At 38.6% G+C, this 6,000-nt stretch overlaps 1 pseudogene; it reads left to right on the plus strand.

Moving 5' to 3' along the window:
* The window catches only part of LOC127372304 (Fc receptor-like protein 5), a 57,469-nt pseudogene extending 52,836 nt beyond the window's left edge, over positions 1-4,633 (plus strand).
* Positions 4,634-6,000: the final 1,367 nt, after the last annotated feature.

The following is a 6,000-nucleotide window of genomic DNA, read 5'->3' on the forward strand; positions in this document are numbered from 1 at the left end:
TTCTTCTTGTAACATCAGCTTCATCATTACAGAGGACAGTGGAGTTTACTGGTGTGAGTCCAGAGAGGGAGCAACCAGTAACACCATCAACATCAGTGTCACTGGTAAGATCAGACTGCTGTAACTCCCTGCAGTAATAGTAATGGATTACCAGGTCAATAACTAACACAGGGGTTCTACAAGGTGTGAACAGTGAGTCATTCACCTTTTCACTTTGACTGAAATCAAAGTTAAATGTTACCTGAAGAAGAATGAAGGCAAGAAGACAGACAGGTGTACTTCAGGAAGCTCATCCACACTGGGTGGATCCCAGCCTTTCTCCTGAAGATAGTCCTGTTCTATCATTGAGTAAACTGACTCAGAGACATATTTTATGGATAATTCATATTATATTCAATAATATCAATAACAGCAGAGAACAGCTGATAAACTGATCAATGAACACAAACAGTGAACTCTAACTGCAGGACGTTTGTAGAAAACCAGAGATTTGGATGAAGATTGATCAGAGTTTACCCAATTATTCATAAGAATGTTTTCATGTGTTTTTATTTCTTGTATTTACTGAGTCAAGGACAGGACAGTGTGTCTGTGTCTGCGGCTCAGAAAAGGAGGAAAACTAAAACTGAACTGATCTTATTGAGTTTGATGGCAGGAGAGCAGTACACTGCACTGCAGCTCCCTCCTTCATCCCAACCTCCTCCTCAGGGGCTACAGGTTGGGTTTAACTTATAATGTTCAGGAGATGTAGTGTATGGTTATTAGTTGTGTAAAGTTATAACAGGATCCCCCTCAGACGACAGCAGTGAGTCAGTTAAAGGCAGAGTGGGTCGGGGAGGGGAAGCTCACTGAGGTGGGTGAACGGCTAGAAAGAGAAATAGTTTGGGACAAAAACAAACATAAACAAACAAACAATAATCATAGTCTGTTTGTAAAATACATTGGACCAGAGAAAGTCATAAATGATGTATTCATAATCATCTAATGATATTTCCACTAGTTTGTCAAATGTACTTTATATCTATTGGTACACTTCTTTGAGAGAGACTTTTGTTTATTCAGCATCTCATGTAAATGTTTTTGTCTTTATTCTGTCTCTGTGTTGAGGTGGACCAGTGATCCTGCAGAGTCCTGTCCTCCCTGTGATGGAGGGAGATGATGTCTCTCTGCACTGTAAAACAAAGACCCCTCCCTCCAACCTCACAGCTGCTTTCTATAAAGATGGCTCCCTCATCATGACTGAGCCTACAGGTCACATGACCATCCACCATGTTTCCAGGTCTGATGAAGGCCTCTACAAGTGTCACATTGGCAGTCATGGAGAGTCTCCACCCAGCTGGATCACTGTCACAGGTGAGGAGGTTACAGATAACTCTACTGCAGCACTAACAAGGACAGCAGTGATTGTTCACAATGTGACAACCTTTCTAACGTTACAGCCAGCAGAGAAAGTCAGTGTTCAACAGCTACATAACCGTTTGATATGTAATCTACATAAACCAAGCTGGGTCAAATGTTTCAGTAGAAAAAGAGGATCAGAACTAACAGGAGCAACTTCACTTTCTTTATTTAATCTTATTACTTTCTGAAAAGTCAAACCACTCAATGTGTTTTACATTTATTTTATTTTATGTGCTTTAATTATGATTTCCTGTTCATTTTAGAGAAACCCACCACTGCATCTCCTCCTACACCCCCCTATACTTCTGCTTCCCCCCTCTTCCCCCTCTCTTCCTCCTATTATTCTGTGGTGTGGTTCTACTGGTTGTAGTGGTTCTACTGGTTCTACTGGTGAGACGATGCATCCAGAGGAAACATAAAGGTTAGACTCAGACACAAAAAAGACAACCATGTCCTACAGTTCACATTTAAAATGACATTTTACTGTTGGTATTTCAGAACTGAGTCTACAGATAATCAGTTTAAAGTTTAAATGTTCAACTCTTACTATTAATTATTACATTCACATTCTCAACACAGGTCCATTTATTTTAGTGCTGGAGCTTTTGATTGAATCTGACCTCAGTGTAAAATATTTGTTGGTTTGTTTCAGCTGCTGCAGCAGGTGGAGGCGATGACATCACAGATGGTGTCACATACAATGACAAAATATTGCGTCACCTACAACAGCCAATCAGACGCAGACGAGGTAATGATGTTTTATTGATTTTATTTTTAGGGACAATATGGAAAATGAAGTGAGGACATTTTTAAACAATGATGTTAGAAATCATGTTCATCAACATAAATACAATGTAAAATCAATGCTTTTCACTTCCTAAACACTGTAGTGAGATATATTGTAGTTCTATTTTAGTTGATGATAGTGTGTGTTGTGTGTGTTGTGTTGTGTGTGTGACTGTGTCTGTTTGGACCCTGCGGTGAATCTGTTAACAGAAGCTCTGTGGTCGTCCAGTTTCCTGTTTCTGATGAAAACAACTCAGCTGAACGTTGATCTGCTCATGTTTCACTGCAGGACTGTTCATTTAAATAAAGACATCATGTCAATAAATAACTGCATATTTACACTGTCTGTACATTCTGCTCACATTAACTGTTAATACGTTTCACTCTTTACAGTGAATAACCTGCAATCTGCAAATGTATTCATTGATATCATTTTGTTGATCTTCACAGTCATGTGACACCAACATTAAATATCTTACTATTTACATCCAAATGTTAAGTCACATTTGGATCTTTTGGATTTCACTATTAAATAAATGTATAATAATAGAGTTAATATAATTGTACAGTTTGTGTGACAGGTTGACAGCTCTCCTCCACTTGTGTTTGGTCTCTTTTCAAATTTCACAGCAAAGCTTTTAAATGGAGCTCTATGGCACAGAGGAAGGAGATATATCAGACTGTGATACACACAGTAGCAGTTAGTGGATACAGTCAGTGTTCGTTTGAGTCTGAAAATGAAGACAAATATAAAAAATCTCTAGATTTATACTTTAAGAAGACAGTTAAAGTTTAAGAAGTCCTTGTTCAAAGTAAGATTTAAGGCAGCGTATTTAAGAGGAGACAGACACTTTACTATAAACTGAACTTTAATATAATATATAATAATATATATATATATATATATATATATATATATATATATATATATATATATATAATAGTTGAGTTGTTTTTCACTCTGAATATCAAACAGCAGCAGCTTCCTGTTTCCATTGGACTGAACTCTGACTCTGGTGAGGTTTCTCACTATATTCTGGTCTGCTGTATCTGATGGTGATGTGTTTGTCTGTTTGTGTCTTGTGGTCAATGTGTCAACCACCTTTAATAGAAGAGAGCAGCGCTGTGGTCGTCCAGTTTCCATTTAAATGTGTTCTTTCATGTTTCACAGGAGTGGTGTTCAGAAGAAAACAGCCTGTAAAAACCTGCTGCCCTTTATAGAGTCTGTAACAGATCTTATTATAATGCTATATGCAGATGATTTCATTACTTGTACAGCAGTAGTATTGATACTCTTCATCTTACAGGTGTTGCAGTGCTACCTGTAGTGCTAACACTAGCAGTAACAGTATCAGCTGTACTACCTGCAGTAATATAATGTGTATGTTGTTTTCCAGACACTGATTCAGTTGCAGTTTACTCCGCAGTGAGAGGAGTCTTTAAGGCATCACAACAAACAGGATGAGAGGTACCGCTGCTCTTTATCTATGAATGCTGGACAGAGCTAGGCTAGCTGTTTGCCCCTGCTGCCAGTCTTTATGCTAAGCTAGGCTAACAATGTCCTGACTTCAGCTCCATACTGAACACACAGACATTAGACTGATATCAATGTTCTCATCTCACTCTCATAAAGAAAGAGGATAAGATCATTCCCCACCATGTTGAACTATTCCTTTAAAGAGATATGGGTGATAGTAATGAAAGACACAAGGATCTATAAACCAGGTTCACATTGTAACAGTGGGTCCCAACCTGGGGGTCACCAAAGCTTCACGGGGGGTTGAGGGCTGTAAGAAAACTATACACATATGGTTGATAGGTTGTAATTGGACAGCACTACAGATGTTTCACTAAAGTCTTTATTATGTTAAACATTCATTCAATATTAATGCAACCTGATTGAATCTGGAGTTTGACAGCAGTCAGCAGTTCCTGAGAGCTCGTCAGGGTAGAAGTTGTTGTGTGTTGTTTCTCATTGAGTTTGTTTGTTTGTGTTCAGAGTTTCCAGCAGAGCCAGAGGTCGTCTACTCTTCACTGAGGTAGACCTTCACACCTTCAACCAGTCCAACCACTGATGTCCAGCTGGCCTCTAACTGGTCCCCACAGACTCCCAGTACTTCCATTACTTTCATTGTGTTATCTTTAAAGTATAATTAGACTCATGCAGCTACAAACAGACAAACAGCTCACATTTAATTATTTTTCATTTGTCTTTTTTGGTGCAAAAAAAAAAGTTATACTATTATTATTATATTTATATTATATTTAAGTTTTAAAAGTATTTCAGCAGGATGCACAAGAACAAGATATTACTCACTATGTTAAACTGTCATTCTTCTATTTCTGAACAGAATCTAATAATAACTATCAGCTGTTTTATATTTAATGTAAGCATATTGCTGTTATTGATATTTCTGTTTTTGGATCAATAAACTTTATTCTTGTTGTTCTGCTGTGGTTCTGTAGGTTTCACAAAGCTGTCTGATGGAAACTTTGACTTGTTCTGGTTGGTTGTGGCTAACCGATACAAACCTCTCTTCAGTGCTGATAAAGAACAAACAAAGTAAACCTCAACCGCAGACTATAAACAGCATGAACATCATTCAGCTTCAGTACAGACTGTCTGTTTGAAGAGTTTGGATTCTTTAGTCAGTGAACGGCTGAGAAGATTCACTCTGTAAAAGTTTCTTCTCTCTCAGTTTAGACTTGTGTTGATCATCATGAGTAACTGGAGCTGCTTCCACCTGACAGAAATATTATATATCAGTTCCTGCAGAGCATCATGAAGTATTTATGAGTTTGTTTAAACACAGAATCAACTCAGTAGAGTAGTAACTTTCCTGCAGAGCTTTTCTCCTTCTAATGAGCTCCCTCTCAGCTCCACCTCTCTTCCTCCTTTACTGTGCTCTTCCTCTCCACACTGCTCAGCCCCGCCCACTCAGACAACCACGCCTCCTCCATCACCCCCACTCTCTTCCCCTGCAGCCTCGCCTCCTGCCTCCACCTCCTCCAGCTTGTGTTCATACTGCTCTGCCACCTAGTGGTGTTCTGTCTGTACTGCATCTCCACTGTCCTCATGGTGTCTGTATATGGACAGAGAGCCACAGGTAACCCTCATCAATCAATCAACCAATCAATCACTCTGGTGTTGATGATTGACAGCTGTGTAGGAAATTAAAATGACTTTAAAACACATTGTTATTTAAACTACTGAAATAATGTGCAGAGGAACATCTACTGGTGGTCTGTGTGTCTGTAGTTTTTATACTATACATTAATGTTATCCAGTAAAGCAGCAAAGATGTGATCATTCATAACTTTCCATGTAGGCTGGCAAACAACCTAAGATGGAAATATGTATAAACTGAAATAAATAAGTGATTAGAAACTCAGAACAAATCTGGAATCAGGTTTACAGTGATCTCACATTTTTGTGTCATGGTTTTGGGTTTTAGTTTAATTGATCAGTGTCACATGTGTCTTCCTGATTAGTCTCACTTGTGCCTCCTTATCCCTTCCTCATTAATGTATTCAGGCTTTAGTGGAGTTTCATTCGTAGCTCTACTCCCCCTCATATACTTGCCCTCTGCCTTGGTATTATGTAACAGCATATGTCACACAGAGGCCACTTGGGAAGCAGAGGGACAGTGTGTGGGATTTTAATGGAACTGATACTATCATGGATTAGGGTAACAGTGCTATAGTGCTTCTTACAAATCTTCAGAAAAAAAACTGAAACAGAAAAGCAATCTGATCTGTGATAAGCTCATTTACATTAATGTGTAACCTGAAATGTTGATCAATCATGGTTCC

The sequence above is a fragment of the Dicentrarchus labrax genome, unplaced genomic scaffold (genome assembly GCF_905237075.1).
Source record: "Dicentrarchus labrax unplaced genomic scaffold, dlabrax2021, whole genome shotgun sequence".
In the NCBI taxonomy this organism is placed as follows: domain Eukaryota; kingdom Metazoa; phylum Chordata; class Actinopteri; family Moronidae; genus Dicentrarchus; species Dicentrarchus labrax.